The sequence below is a fragment of the Triturus cristatus genome, chromosome 6 (genome assembly GCF_964204655.1).
Source record: "Triturus cristatus chromosome 6, aTriCri1.1, whole genome shotgun sequence".
NCBI lineage: Eukaryota > Metazoa > Chordata > Amphibia > Caudata > Salamandridae > Triturus > Triturus cristatus.
Genome location: NC_140589.1, coordinates 1,103,211,121 through 1,103,227,783, shown reverse-complemented (window position 1 = coordinate 1,103,227,783; position 16,663 = coordinate 1,103,211,121).

Genomic DNA, 16,663 nt, shown 5'->3' with positions numbered 1-16,663 from the left:
ACCTTAACTATTATGCCAGAGTACGAGTCTAAGACATTAGCTATTAGGCCAGAGTAAGTGTTAAGACCTGAGCTATTATGCCAGACTGAGAGTTAAGACCTTAATCAGTAGGCCAGAGTAAGAGTTAAGACCTTAACCAGTAGGCCAGAGTAAGAGTTAAGACCTTAACCATTAGGCCAGAGTATGAGTCTAAGACCTTAGCTATTAGGCCAGAGTAAGAGTTAAGACCTTAACCAGTAGGCCAGAGTAAGAGTTAAGACCTTAACCTGTAGGCCATAGTATGAGTCTAAGACCTTAGCTATTAGGCCAGAGTAAGAGTTAAGACCTTAACCAGTCGGCCAGAGTAAGAGTTAAGAACTTAACCTGTAGGCCATAGTACGAGTCTAAGACCTTAGCTATTAGGCCAGAGTAAGAGTTAAGACCTTAACCAGTAGGCCAGAGTAAGAGTTAAGACCTTAACCATTAGGCCAGAGTACCAGTGTAAGACCTTAGCTATTAGGCCAGAGTAAGAGTTAAGACCTTAGCTATTAGGCCGGAGTAAGAGTTAGGACCTTAACCATTAGGCCAGAGTACGAGTCTAAGACCTTAGCTATTAGGCCAGAGTAAGAGTTAAGACATTAACCAGTAGGCCAGAGTAAGAGTTAAGAACTTAACCTGTAGGCCACAGTACGAGTCTAAGACCTTAGCTATTAGGCCAGAGTAAGAGTTAAGACCTTAGCTATTAGGCCAGAGTAAAAGTTAAGACCTTAACCAGTAGGCAAGAGTAAGAGTTAAGACCTTAACCATTAGGCCAGAGTACGAGTCTAAGACCTTAGCTATTAGGCCAGAGTAAGAGTTAAGACCTTAACCAGTAGGCCAGTGTAAGAGTTAAGACCTTAACCATTAGGCCAGAGTACGAGTCTAAGACCCTAGCTATTAGGCCAGAGTAAGAGTTAAGACCTTAACCAGTAGGCCAGAGTAAGAGTTAAGACCTTAACCATTAGGCCAGAGTACGAGTCTAAGACCTTAGCTATTAGGCCAGAGTAAGAGTTAAGACATTAACCAGTAGGCCAGTGTAAGAGTTAAGACCTTAACCATTAGGCCAGAGTATGAGTCTAAGACCTTAGCTATTAGGCCAGAGTAAGAGTTAAGACCTTAACCAGTAGGCCAGTGTAAGAGTTAAGACCTTAACCATTAGGCCAGAGTACGAGTCTAAGACCTTAGCTATTAGGCCAGAGTACGAGTCTAAGACCTTAGCTATTAGGCCAGAGTAGGAGTTAAGACCTTAGCTATTAGGCCAGAGTAAGAGTTAAGACCTTAGCTATTAGGCCAGAGTACGAGTCTAAGACCTTAGCTATTAGGCAAGAGTAAGAGTTAAGACCTTAACCAGTAGGCCAGTGTAAGAGTTAAGACCTTAACCATTAGGCCAGAGTACGAGTCTAAGACCTTAGCTATTAGGCCATAGTACGAGTCTAAGACCTTAGCTATTTAGCCAGAGTAAGAGTTAAGACCTTAGCTATTAGGCCAGAGTAAGAGTTAAGACCTTAACTATTATGCCAGAGTACGAGTCTAAGACATTAGCTATTAGGCCAGAGTAAGTGTTAAGACCTGAGCTATTATGCCAGACTGAGAGTTAAGACCTTAATCAGTAGGCCAGAGTAAGAGTTAAGACCTTAACCAGTAGGCCAGAGTAAGAGTTAAGACCTTAACCATTAGGCCAGAGTATGAGTCTAAGACCTTAGCTATTAGGCCAGAGTAAGAGTTAAGACCTTAACCAGTAGGCCAGAGTAAGAGTTAAGACCTTAACCTGTAGGCCATAGTATGAGTCTAAGACCTTAGCTATTAGGCCAGAGTAAGAGTTAAGACCTTAACCAGTAGGCCAGTGTAAGAGTTAAGACCTTAACCATTAGGCCAGAGTACGAGTCTAAGACCTTAGCTATTAGGCCAGAGTACGAGTCTAAGACCTTAGCTATTATGCCAGAGTAAGAGTTAAGACCTTAGCTGTTAGGCCAGAGTAAGAGTTAAGACCTTAGCTATTAGGCTAGAGTACGAGTCTAAGACCTTAGCTATTAGGCCAGAGTACGAGTCTGAGACCTTAGCTATTAGGCCAGAATAAGAGTTAAGACCTTAGCTATTAGGCCAGAGTAAGAGTTAAGACCTTAGCTATTAGGCCAGAGTACGAGTCTAAGACCTTAGCTATTAGGCCAGAATAAGAGTTAAGACCTTTGCTATTAGGCCAGAGTAAGAGTTAAGACCGTAACCATTAAGCCAGAGTACGAGTCTAAGACCTTAGCTATTTAGCCAGAGTAAGAGTTAAGACCTTAGCTATTAGGCCAGAGTAAGAGTTAAGACCTTAACCATTACGCCAGAGTACGAGTCTAAGACCTTAGCTATTAGGCCAGAGTAAGTGTTAAGACCTGAGCTATTATGCCAGACTGAGAGTTAAGACCTTAATCAGTAGGCCAGAGTAAGAGTTAAGACCTTAACCCGTAGGCCAGAGTAAGAGTTAAGACCTTAACCATTAGGCCAGAGTATGAGTCTAAGACCTTAGCTATTAGGCCAGAGTAAGAGTTAAGACCTTAACCAGTAGGCCAGAGTAAGAGTTAAGACCTTAACCAGTAGGCCAGAGTAAGAGTTAAGACCTTAACCATTAGGCCAGAGTATGAGTCTAAGACCTTAGCTATTAGGCCAGAGTAAGAGTTAAGACCTTAACCAGTAGGCCAGAGTAAGAGTTAAGACCTTAACCAGTAGGCCAGAGTAAGAGTTAAGAACTTAACCTGTAGGCCATAGTACAAGTCTAAGACCTTAGCTATGAGGCCAGAGTAAGAGATAAGACCTTAGCTATTAGGTCAGAGTAAGAGTTAAGACCCTAACCATTAGGCCAAAGTACGAGTCTAAGACCTTAGCTATTAGGCCAGAGTAAGAATTAAGACCTTAGCTATTAGGCCAGAGTAAAAGTTAAGACCTTAACCAGTAGGCAAGAGTAAGAGTTAAGACCCTAAACATTAGGCCAGAGTACGAGTCTAAGACCTTAGCTATTAGGCCAGAGTAAGAGTTAAGACCTTAACCAGTAGGCCAGTGTTAGAGTTAAGACCTTAACCATTAGGCCAGAGTACGAGTCTAAGACCTTAGCTATTAGGCCAGAGTAAGAGTTAAGACCTTATCCAGTAGGCCAGAGTAAGAGTTAAGACCTTAACCATTAGGCCAGAGTACCAGTCTAAGACCTTAGCTATTAGGCCAGAGTAAGAGTTAAGACCTTAGCTATTAGGCCAGAGTAAGAGTTAAGACCTTAACCATTAGGCCAGAGTACGAGTCTAAGACCTTAGCTATTAGGCCAGAGTAAGAGTTAAGACATTAACCAGTAGGCCATAGTAAGAGTTAAGAACTTAACCTGTAGGCCACAGTATGAGTCAAAGACCTTAGCTATTAGGCCAGAGTAAGAGTTAAGACCTTAGCTATTAGGCCAGAGTAAGAGTTAAGACCTTAACCATTAGGCCAAAGTACGAGTCTAAGACCTTAGCTATTAGGCCAGAGTAAGAGTTAAGACCTTAGCTATTTGGCCAGAGTAAAAGTTAAGACCTTAACCAGTAGGCAAGAGTAAGAGTTAAGACCTTAACCATTAGGCCAGAGTACGAGTCTAAGACCTTAGCTATTAGGCCAGAGTAAGAGTTAAGACCTTAACCAGTAGGCCAGTGTAAGAGTTAAGACCTTAACCATTAGGCCAGAGTACGAGTCTAAGACCCTAGCTATTAGGCCAGAGTAAGAGTTAAGACCTTAACCAGTAGGCCAGAGTAAGAGTTAAGACCTTAACCATTAGGCCAGAGTACGAGTCTAAGACCTTAGCTATTAGGCCAGAGTAAGAGTTAAGACCTTAACCAGTAGGCCAGTGTAAGAGTTAAGACCTTAACCATTAGGCCAGAGTATGAGTCTAAGACCTTAGCTATTAGGCCAGAGTAAGAGTTAAGACCTTAACCAGTAGGCCAGTGTAAGAGTTAAGACCTTAACCATTAGGCCAGAGTACGAGTCTAAGACCTTAGCTATTAGGCCAGAGTACGAGTCTAAGACCTTAGCTATTAGGCCAGAGTAAGAGTTAAGACCTTAGCTGTTAGGCCAGAGTAAGAGTTAAGACCTTAGCTATTAGGCCAGAGTACGAGTCTAAGACCTTAGCTATTAGGCCAGAGTAAGAGTTAAGACCTTAACCAGTAGGCCAGTGTAAGAGTTAAGACCTTAACCATTAGGCCAGAGTATGAGTCTAAGACCTTAGCTATTAGGCCATAGTACGAGTCTAAGACCTTAGCTATTAGGCCAGAGTAAGAGTTAAGACCTTAGCTATTAGGCCATAGTAAGAGTTAAGACCTTAGCTATTAGGCCAGAGTACGAGTCTAAGACCTTAGCTATTAGGCCAGAGTAAGAGTTAAGACCTTAGCTATTAGGCCAGAGTACGAGTCTAAAACCTTAGCTATTAGGCCAGAGTACGAGTCTAAGACCTTAGCTATTAGGCCAGAGTAAGAGTTAAGACCTTAGCTATTAGGCCAGAGTAAGAGTTAAGACCTTAGCTATTAGGCCAGAGTACGAGTCTAAGACCTTAGCTATTAGGCCAGAGTAAGAGTTAAGACCTTAACCAGTAGGCCAGTGTAAGAGTTAAGACCTTAACCATTAGGCCAGAGTACAAGTCTAAGACCTTAGCTATTAGGCCAGAGTACGAGTCTAAGACCTTAGCTATTATGCCAGAGTAAGAGTTAAGACCTTAGCTGTTAGGCCAGAGTAAGAGTTAAGACCTTAGCTATTAGGCCAGAGTACGAGTCTAAGACCTTAGCTATTAGGCCAGAGTACGAGTCTAAATCCTTAGCTATTAGGCCAGAATAAGAGTTAAGACCTTAGCTATTAGGCCAGAGTAGGAGTTAAGACCTTAGCTATTAGGCCAGAGTACGAGTCTAAGACCTTAGCTATTAGGCCAGAATAAGAGTTAAGACCTTAGCTATTAGGCCAGAGTAAGAGTTAAGACCGTAACCATTAAGCCAGAGTACGAGTCTAAGACCTTAGCTATTTAGCCAGAGTAAGAGTTAAGACCTTAGCTATTAGGCCAGAGTAAGAGTTAAGACCTTAACTATTATGCCAGAGTACGAGTCTAAGACATTAGCTATTAGGCCAGAGTAAGTGTTAAGACCTGAGCTATTATGCCAGACTGAGAGTTAAGACCTTAATCAGTAGGCCAGAGTAAGAGTTAAGACCTTAACCAGTAGGCCAGAGTAAGAGTTAAGACCTTAACCATTAGGCCAGAGTATGAGTCTAAGACCTTAGCTATTAGGCCAGAGTAAGAGTTAAGACCTTAACCAGTAGGCCAGAGTAAGAGTTAAGACCTTAACCTGTAGGCCATAGTATGAGTCTAAGACCTTAGCTATTAGGCCAGAGTAAGAGTTAAGACCTTAACCAGTCGGCCAGAGTAAGAGTTAAGAACTTAACCTGTAGGCCATAGTACGAGTCTAAGACCTTAGCTATTAGGCCAGAGTAAGAGTTAAGACCTTAACCAGTAGGCCAGAGTAAGAGTTAAGACCTTAACCATTAGGCCAGAGTACCAGTGTAAGACCTTAGCTATTAGGCCAGAGTAAGAGTTAAGACCTTAGCTATTAGGCCGGAGTAAGAGTTAGGACCTTAACCATTAGGCCAGAGTACGAGTCTAAGACCTTAGCTATTAGGCCAGAGTAAGAGTTAAGACATTAACCAGTAGGCCAGAGTAAGAGTTAAGAACTTAACCTGTAGGCCACAGTACGAGTCTAAGACCTTAGCTATTAGGCCAGAGTAAGAGTTAAGACCTTAGCTATTAGGCCAGAGTAAAAGTTAAGACCTTAACCAGTAGGCAAGAGTAAGAGTTAAGACCTTAACCATTAGGCCAGAGTACGAGTCTAAGACCTTAGCTATTAGGCCAGAGTAAGAGTTAAGACCTTAACCAGTAGGCCAGTGTAAGAGTTAAGACCTTAACCATTAGGCCAGAGTACGAGTCTAAGACCCTAGCTATTAGGCCAGAGTAAGAGTTAAGACCTTAACCAGTAGGCCAGAGTAAGAGTTAAGACCTTAACCATTAGGCCAGAGTACGAGTCTAAGACCTTAGCTATTAGGCCAGAGTAAGAGTTAAGACATTAACCAGTAGGCCAGTGTAAGAGTTAAGACCTTAACCATTAGGCCAGAGTATGAGTCTAAGACCTTAGCTATTAGGCCAGAGTAAGAGTTAAGACCTTAACCAGTAGGCCAGTGTAAGAGTTAAGACCTTAACCATTAGGCCAGAGTACGAGTCTAAGACCTTAGCTATTAGGCCAGAGTACGAGTCTAAGACCTTAGCTATTAGGCCAGAGTAGGAGTTAAGACCTTAGCTATTAGGCCAGAGTAAGAGTTAAGACCTTAGCTATTAGGCCAGAGTACGAGTCTAAGACCTTAGCTATTAGGCAAGAGTAAGAGTTAAGACCTTAACCAGTAGGCCAGTGTAAGAGTTAAGACCTTAACCATTAGGCCAGAGTACGAGTCTAAGACCTTAGCTATTAGGCCATAGTACGAGTCTAAGACCTTAGCTATTAGGCCAGAGTAAGAGTTAAGACCTTAGCTATTAGGCCAGAGTAAGAGTTAAGACCTTAGCTATTAGGCCAGAGTACGAGTCTAAGACCTTAGCTATTAGGCCAGAGTAAGAGTTAAGACCTTAGCTATTAGGCCAGAGTACGAGTCTAAGACCTTAGCTATTAGGCCAGAGTACGAGTCTAAGACCTTAGCTATTAGGCCAGAGTAAGAGTTAAGACCTTAGCTATTAGGCCAGAGTAAGATTTAAGACCTTAGCTATTAGGCCAGAGTACGAGTCTAAGACCTTAGCTATTAGGCCAGAGTAAGAGTTAAGACCTTAACCAGTAGGCCAGTGTAAGAGTTAAGACCTTAACCATTAGGCCAGAGTATGAGTCTAAGACCTTAGCTATTAGGCCAGAGTAAGAGTTAAGACCTTAACCAGTAGGCCAGTGTAAGAGTTAAGACCTTAACCATTAGGCCAGAGTACGAGTCTAAGACCTTAGCTATTAGGCCATAGTACGAGTCTAAGACCTTAGCTATTAGGCCAGAGTAAGAGTTAAGACCTTAGCTATTAGGCCAGAGTAAGAGTTAAGACCTTAGCTATTAGGCCAGAGTAAGAGTTAAGACCTTAGCTATTAGGCCAGAGTATGAGTCTAAGACCTTAGCTATTAGGCCAGAGTAAGAGTTAAGACCTTAGCTATTAGTCCAGAGTACGAGTCTAAGACCTTAGCTATTAGGCCAGAGTACGAGTCTAAGACCTTAGCTATTAGGCCAGAGTAAGAGTTAAGACCTTAGCTATTAGGCCAGAGTACGAGTCTAAGACCTTAGCTATTAGGCCAGAGTAAGAGTTAAGACCTTAACCAGTAGGCCAGTGTAAGAGTTAAGACCTTAACCATTAGGCCAGAGTACGAGTCTAAGACCTTAGCTATTAGGCCAGAGTACGAGTCTAAGACCTTAGCTATTATGCCAGAGTAAGAGTTAAGACCTTAGCTGTTAGGCCAGAGTAAGAGTTAAGACCTTAGCTATTAGGCTAGAGTACGAGTCTAAGACCTTAGCTATTAGGCCAGAGTACGAGTCTGAGACCTTAGCTATTAGGCCAGAATAAGAGTTAAGACCTTAGCTATTAGGCCAGAGTAAGAGTTAAGACCTTAGCTATTAGGCCAGAGTACGAGTCTAAGACCTTAGCTATTAGGCCAGAATAAGAGTTAAGACCTTTGCTATTAGGCCAGAGTAAGAGTTAAGACCGTAACCATTAAGCCAGAGTACGAGTCTAAGACCTTAGCTATTTAGCCAGAGTAAGAGTTAAGACCTTAGCTATTAGGCCAGAGTAAGAGTTAAGACCTTAACCATTACGCCAGAGTACGAGTCTAAGACCTTAGCTATTAGGCCAGAGTAAGTGTTAAGACCTGAGCTATTATGCCAGACTGAGAGTTAAGACCTTAATCAGTAGGCCAGAGTAAGAGTTAAGACCTTAACCCGTAGGCCAGAGTAAGAGTTAAGACCTTAACCATTAGGCCAGAGTATGAGTCTAAGACCTTAGCTATTAGGCCAGAGTAAGAGTTAAGACCTTAACCAGTAGGCCAGAGTAAGAGTTAAGACCTTAACCAGTAGGCCAGAGTAAGAGTTAAGACCTTAACCATTAGGCCAGAGTATGAGTCTAAGACCTTAGCTATTAGGCCAGAGTAAGAGTTAAGACCTTAACCAGTAGGCCAGAGTAAGAGTTAAGACCTTAACCTGTAGGCCAGAGTACGAGTCTAAGACCTTAGCTATTAGGCCAGAGTAAGAGTTAAGACCTTAACCAGTAGGCCAGAGTAAGAGTTAAGAACTTAACCTGTAGGCCATAGTACAAGTCTAAGACCTTAGCTATGAGGCCAGAGTAAGAGATAAGACCTTAGCTATTAGGTCAGAGTAAGAGTTAAGACCCTAACCATTAGGCCAAAGTACGAGTCTAAGACCTTAGCTATTAGGCCAGAGTAAGAATTAAGACCTTAGCTATTAGGCCAGAGTAAAAGTTAAGACCTTAACCAGTAGGCAAGAGTAAGAGTTAAGACCCTAAACATTAGGCCAGAGTACGAGTCTAAGACCTTAGCTATTAGGCCAGAGTAAGAGTTAAGACCTTAACCAGTAGGCCAGTGTTAGAGTTAAGACCTTAACCATTAGGCCAGAGTACGAGTCTAAGACCTTAGCTATTAGGCCAGAGTAAGAGTTAAGACCTTATCCAGTAGGCCAGAGTAAGAGTTAAGACCTTAACCATTAGGCCAGAGTACCAGTCTAAGACCTTAGCTATTAGGCCAGAGTAAGAGTTAAGACCTTAGCTATTAGGCCAGAGTAAGAGTTAAGACCTTAACCATTAGGCCAGAGTACGAGTCTAAGACCTTAGCTATTAGGCCAGAGTAAGAGTTAAGACATTAACCAGTAGGCCATAGTAAGAGTTAAGAACTTAACCTGTAGGCCACAGTATGAGTCAAAGACCTTAGCTATTAGGCCAGAGTAAGAGTTAAGACCTTAGCTATTAGGCCAGAGTAAGAGTTAAGACCTTAACCATTAGGCCAAAGTACGAGTCTAAGACCTTAGCTATTAGGCCAGAGTAAGAGTTAAGACCTTAGCTATTTGGCCAGAGTAAAAGTTAAGACCTTAACCAGTAGGCAAGAGTAAGAGTTAAGACCTTAACCATTAGGCCAGAGTACGAGTCTAAGACCTTAGCTATTAGGCCAGAGTAAGAGTTAAGACCTTAACCAGTAGGCCAGTGTAAGAGTTAAGACCTTAACCATTAGGCCAGAGTACGAGTCTAAGACCCTAGCTATTAGGCCAGAGTAAGAGTTAAGACCTTAACCAGTAGGCCAGAGTAAGAGTTAAGACCTTAACCATTAGGCCAGAGTACGAGTCTAAGACCTTAGCTATTAGGCCAGAGTAAGAGTTAAGACCTTAACCAGTAGGCCAGTGTAAGAGTTAAGACCTTAACCATTAGGCCAGAGTATGAGTCTAAGACCTTAGCTATTAGGCCAGAGTAAGAGTTAAGACCTTAACCAGTAGGCCAGTGTAAGAGTTAAGACCTTAACCATTAGGCCAGAGTACGAGTCTAAGACCTTAGCTATTAGGCCAGAGTACGAGTCTAAGACCTTAGCTATTAGGCCAGAGTAAGAGTTAAGACCTTAGCTGTTAGGCCAGAGTAAGAGTTAAGACCTTAGCTATTAGGCCAGAGTACGAGTCTAAGACCTTAGCTATTAGGCCAGAGTAAGAGTTAAGACCTTAACCAGTAGGCCAGTGTAAGAGTTAAGACCTTAACCATTAGGCCAGAGTATGAGTCTAAGACCTTAGCTATTAGGCCATAGTACGAGTCTAAGACCTTAGCTATTAGGCCAGAGTAAGAGTTAAGACCTTAGCTATTAGGCCATAGTAAGAGTTAAGACCTTAGCTATTAGGCCAGAGTACGAGTCTAAGACCTTAGCTATTAGGCCAGAGTAAGAGTTAAGACCTTAGCTATTAGGCCAGAGTACGAGTCTAAAACCTTAGCTATTAGGCCAGAGTACGAGTCTAAGACCTTAGCTATTAGGCCAGAGTAAGAGTTAAGACCTTAGCTATTAGGCCAGAGTAAGAGTTAAGACCTTAGCTATTAGGCCAGAGTACGAGTCTAAGACCTTAGCTATTAGGCCAGAGTAAGAGTTAAGACCTTAACCAGTAGGCCAGTGTAAGAGTTAAGACCTTAACCATTAGGCCAGAGTACAAGTCTAAGACCTTAGCTATTAGGCCAGAGTACGAGTCTAAGACCTTAGCTATTATGCCAGAGTAAGAGTTAAGACCTTAGCTGTTAGGCCAGAGTAAGAGTTAAGACCTTAGCTATTAGGCCAGAGTACGAGTCTAAGACCTTAGCTATTAGGCCAGAGTACGAGTCTAAATCCTTAGCTATTAGGCCAGAATAAGAGTTAAGACCTTAGCTATTAGGCCAGAGTAGGAGTTAAGACCTTAGCTATTAGGCCAGAGTACGAGTCTAAGACCTTAGCTATTAGGCCAGAATAAGAGTTAAGACCTTAGCTATTAGGCCAGAGTAAGAGTTAAGACCGTAACCATTAAGCCAGAGTACGAGTCTAAGACCTTAGCTATTTAGCCAGAGTAAGAGTTAAGACCTTAGCTATTAGGCCAGAGTAAGAGTTAAGACCTTAACTATTATGCCAGAGTACGAGTCTAAGACATTAGCTATTAGGCCAGAGTAAGTGTTAAGACCTGAGCTATTATGCCAGACTGAGAGTTAAGACCTTAATCAGTAGGCCAGAGTAAGAGTTAAGACCTTAACCAGTAGGCCAGAGTAAGAGTTAAGACCTTAACCATTAGGCCAGAGTATGAGTCTAAGACCTTAGCTATTAGGCCAGAGTAAGAGTTAAGACCTTAACCAGTAGGCCAGAGTAAGAGTTAAGACCTTAACCTGTAGGCCATAGTATGAGTCTAAGACCTTAGCTATTAGGCCAGAGTAAGAGTTAAGACCTTAACCAGTCGGCCAGAGTAAGAGTTAAGAACTTAACCTGTAGGCCATAGTACGAGTCTAAGACCTTAGCTATTAGGCCAGAGTAAGAGTTAAGACCTTAACCAGTAGGCCAGTGTAAGAGTTAAGACCTTAACCATTAGGCCAGAGTACGAGTCTAAGACCTTAGCTATTAGGCCAGAGTACGAGTCTAAGACCTTAGCTATTAGGCCAGAGTAAGAGTTAAGACCTTAGCTATTAGGCCAGAGTAAGAGTTAAGACCTTAGCTATTAGGCCAGAGTACGAGTCTAAGACCTTAGCTATTAGGCCAGAGTAAGAGTTAAGACCTTAACCAGTAGGCCAGTGTAAGAGTTAAGACCTTAACCATTAGGCCAGAGTACGAGTCTAAGACCTTAGCTATTAGTAGGGGTGGGCGGAATTTGCGGAATTAACCTTCGCAAATTATCGCGAGAATGTTTAAAATTATCGCAAACAAGCAGAAATATCGCAAAGATGCGGAAGTTTTTTTCCGGCATGTTCGCAAGATTTTCTGCATGGTTGCGGGTCGCCAACTTACCCATGTGGTTGCTTGCGGGCGCGGCCATCTTGTTTTGAGTTGTTCTCGCGGTGCATGATCGCGAGAAGAAAGACGTGATCGCGCGACGCATGACGTCACTGCGGGCGCGAACTGTCGCGAGACAGCGCAAATGGCTAAAAACAATACAACATCTCATGGAGAACGCGACCGGATCAAGAAAACTTGTCGGCGAACGCAGGGATTCAGGTAAGGCGATCGGGCGCGCGCGAGAATGTATCATTTTACAGCGCGAGCAAGAAACAAATTATCGCCAAGCTGCGGAAACCGGAATTTTTGACATTTTCGCGCTCTCCGCGGAACGCAAAAATGTCAAATTATCGCAATTTCCGCGAACGGAACGAAATTTTTGCCCAGGCCTAGCTATTAGGCCATAGTACGAGTCTCAGACCTTAGCTATTAGGCCAGAGTAAGAGTTAAGACCTTAGCTATTAGGCCAGAGTAAGAGTTAAGACCTTAGCTATTAGGCCAGAGTACGAGTCTAAGACCTTAGCTATTAGGCCAGAGTAAGAGTTAAGACCTTAGCTATTAGGCCAGAGTACGAGTCTAAGACCTTAGCTATTAGGCCAGAGTACGAGTCTAAGACCTTAGCTATTAGGCCAGAGTAAGAGTTAAGACCTTAGCTATTAGGCCAGAGTAAGAGTTAAGACCTTAGCTATTAGGCCAGAGTACGAGTCTAAGACCTTAGCTATTAGGCCAGAGTAAGAGTTAAGACCTTAACCAGTAGGCCAGTGTCAGAGTTAAGACCTTAACCATTAGGCCAGAGTACGAGTCTAAGACCTTAGCTATTAGGCCAGAGTACGAGTCTAAGACCTTAGCTATTATGCCAGAGTAAGAGTTAAGACCTTAGCTGTTAGGCCAGAGTAAGAGTTAAGACCTTAGCTATTAGGCCAGAGTACGAGTCTAAGACCTTAGCTATTAGGCCAGAGTACGAGTCTAAGACCTTAGCTATTAGGCCAGAATAAGAGTTAAGACCTTAGCTATAAGGCCAGAGTAAGAGTTAAGACCTTAGCTATTAGGCCAGAGTACGAGTCTAAGACCTTAGCTATTAGGCCAGAATAAGAGTTAAGACCTTAGCTATTAGGCCAGAGTAAGAGTTAAGACGGTAACCATTAAGCCAGAGTACGAGTCTAAGACCTTAGCTATTTAGCCAGAGTAAGAGTTAAGACCTTAGCTATTAGGCCAGAGTAAGAGTTAAGACCTTAACCATTACGCCAGAGTACGAGTCTAAGACCTTAGCTATTAGGCCAGAGTAAGTGTTAAGACCTGAGCTAATATGCCAGACTGAGAGTTAAGACCTTAATCAGTAGGCCAGAGTAAGAGTTAAGACCTTAACCAGTAGGCCAGAGTAAGAGTTAAGACCTTAACCATTAGGCCAGAGTATGAGTCTAAGACCTTAGCTATTAGGCCAGAGTATGAGTTGAGACCTTAACCAGTAGGCCAGAGTAAGAGTTAAGACCTTAACCTGTAGGCCATAGTACGAGTCTAAGACCTTAGCTATTAGGCCAGAGTAAGAGTTAAGACCTTAACCAGTCGGCCAGAGTAAGAGTTAAGACCTTAACCAGTAGGCCAGAGTACGAGTCTAACACCTTAGCTATTAGGCCAGAGTAAGAGTTAAGACCTTAACCAGTAGGCCAGAGAAAGAGTTAAGACCTTAACCATTAAACCAGAGTACGAGTCTAAGACCTTAGCTATTAGGCCAGAGTAAGAGTTAAGACCTTAACCAGTAGGCCAGAGTAAGAGTTAAGACCTTAACCAGTAGGCCAGAGTACGAGTCTAAGACCTTAGCTATTAGGCCAGAGTAAGAGTTAAGCCCTTAGCTATTAGGCCATGAGTAAGAGTTAAGACGTTAACCATTAAGCCAGAGTAAGAATAAAGACCTAAAACATTAGGCCAGAGAAAGAGTCTAAGACCTTAACCATTAGGCCGGAGTAAGAGCTAAGACCTTAACCATTAGGCCAGAGTAAGAGTTAAGACCTTAACCATTAGGTCAGAGTAGGAGTTAAGACCTTAGCTATTAGGCCAGAGTACGAGTCTAAGACCTTAGCTATTAGGCCAGAGTAAGAGTTAAGACCTTAACCAGTAGGCCAGTGTAAGAGTTAAGACCTTAACCATTAGGCCAGAGTACGAGTCTAAGACCTTAGCTATTAGGCCATAGTACGAGTCTAAGACCTTAGCTATTAGGCCAGAGTAAGAGTTAAGACCTTAGCTATTAGGCCAGAGTAAGAGTTAAGACCTTAGCTATTAGGCCAGAGTACGAGTCTAAGACCTTAGCTATTAGGCCAGAGTAAGAGTTAAGACCTTAGCTATTAGGCCAGAGTATGAGTCTAAGCTCTTAGCTATTAGGCCAGAGTACGAGTCTAAGACCTTAGCTATTAGGCCAGAGTAAGAGTTAAGACCTTAGCTATTAGGCCAGAGTAAGAGTTAAGACCTTAGCTATTAGGCCAGAGTACGAGTCTAAGACCTTAGCTATTAGGCCAGAATAAGAGTTAAGACCTTAACTATTAGGCCAGAGTAAGAGTTAAGACCGTAACCATTAAGCCAGAGTACGAGTCTAAGACCTTAGCTATTTAGCCAGAGTAAGAATTAAGACCTTAGCTATTAGGCCAGAGTAAGAGTTAAGACCTTAACCATTACGCCAGAGTACGAGTCTAAGACCTTAGCTATTAGGCCAGAGTAAGTGTTAAGACCTGAGCTATTATGCCAGACTGAGAGTTAAGACCTTAATCAGTAGGCCAGAGTAAGAGTTAAGACCTTAACCAGTAGGCCAGAGTAAGAGTTAAGACCTTAACCATTAGGCCAGAGTATGAGTCTAAGACCTTAGCTATTAGGCCAGAGTAAGAGTTAAGACCTTAACCAGTAGGCCAGAGTAAGAGTTAAGACCTTAACCTGTAGGCCATAGTACGAGTCTAAGACCTTAGCTATTAGGCCAGAGTAAGAGTTAAGACCTTAACCAGTCGGCCAGAGTAAGAGTTAAGAACTTAACCTGTAGGCCATAGTACGAGCCTAAGACCTTAGCTATTAGGCCAGAGTAAGAGTTAAGACCTTAGCTATTAGGCCAGAGTAAGAGTTAAGACCCTAAGCATTAGGCCAAAGTACGAGTCTAAGACCTTAGCTATTAGGCCAGAGTAAGAATTAAGACCTTAGCTATTAGGCCAGAGTAAAAGTTAAGACCTTAACCAGTAGGCAAGAGTAAGAGTTAAGACCTTAAACATTAGGCCAGAGTACGAGTCTAAGACCTTAGCTATTAGGCCAGAGTAAGAGTTAAGACCTTAACCAGTAGGCCAGTGTAAGAGTTAAGACCTTAACCATTAGGCCAGAGTACGAGTCTAAGACCTTAGCTATTAGGCCAGAGTAAGAGTTAAGACCTTAACCAGTAGGCCAGAGTAAGAGTTAAGACCTTAACCATTAGGCCAGAGTACCAGTCTAAGACCGTAGCTATTAGGCCAGAGTAAGAGTTAAGACCTTAGCTATTAGGCCAGAGTAAGAGTTAAGACCTTAACCATTAGGCCAGAGTACGAGTCTAAGACCTTAGCTATTAGGCCAGAGTAAGAGTTAAGACATTAACCAGTAGGCCAGAGTAAGAGTTAAGAACTTAACCTGTAGGCCACAGTACGAGTCTAAGACCTTAGCTATTAGGCCAGAGTAAGAGTTAAGACCTTAGCTATTAGGCCAGAGTAAGAGTTAAGACCTTAACCATTAGGCCAAAGTACGAGTCTAAGACCTTAGCTATTAGGCCAGAGTAAGAGTTAAGACCTTAGCTATTAGGCCAGAGTAAAAGTTAAGACCTTAACCAGTAGGCAAGAGTAAGAGTTAAGACCTTAACCATTAGGCCAGAGTACGAGTCTAAGACCTCAGCTATTAGGCCAGAGTAAGAGTTAAGACCTTAACCAGTAGGCCAGTGTAAGAGTTAAGACCTTAACCATTAGGCCAGAGTACGAGTCTAAGACCCTAGCTATTAGGCCAGAGTAAGAGTTAAGACCTTAACCAGTAGGCCAGAGTAAGAGTTAAGACCTTAACCATTAGGCCAGAGTACGAGTCTAAGACCTTAGGTATTAGGCCAGAGTAAGAGTTAAGACCTTGTCAAAATTCTTAGAACAGGGTATTCAAATATTAGGAAGTAGTGGCGCTCTGCAGATAAACGTAGGTATATTGAGTTACAATATCTGTATGGTGCAAAACAGGGAGGGGAGACCCCTAACCCCCTCAAATTGTAAAGGCCAAAAGAAATCGACCTCAAACTGGGCAAAAGACCGGTCCTGTGCACACATACAATTATATAATCACTGATCGATACAGGTAAGTACAATGCATCAAAGAAAACATCCATATATGAATTGAAAATTCCGTTTAATACGCATAACCAGCCGACACGTGTTTCATCGTGGGAAGTGTGAACCACGAATCTGGAAAAAATACAAAACGATTCAGGCTAAGACAAGTGCCATAAGCAAGGCGATACTACAAAATAATGCTCATTACAAACGTAGTATATCAAATCAGTGCGAAGATATACAGGAAGAAAACACCACAACTCCAAGAAGGTGCTGAAGTGATAATAGGATAAAAGTGTCGAAAGTGCCTACACCACCAATCGGTGTAAAGTCAAAAAAGGAAAGGAAGAAAGGAAAAAGCAACTAGATATCACCAATACACCCGAATATGTGGAGCGAATCAAAAACTAAGTCCCCCAAGGGAAAAAAAAAAAAAAAAAATTTACTAAACAATTGTACACACAAGAACCATACCTGAAGCTAATGCCAAACTAGCAGTAGATGCTGTAAAGTAAAACAATACAAACAACGAATAAACAAGAGTTCTTAGATACCAAGACAATGGAAAGCGAGGCGTGTACAACACAGTAAATAGTGACGTCTTACCCCACTACCGGTGATATTTCCAACCCGGTAGGGTCAATACAGGCTCAGTCGGACTGCACAGATTAGTAATGTCTCTGTATGAATAAAAAATAATATACCCAATGTAGACAGCATATGAAAGCGTAGAAGAGTAAGTACAAGCAAACGATAAATGCTAAAATAACATAAGTACAAGAAAGCAAATCGTACCTTCAAGATAAAACAGCC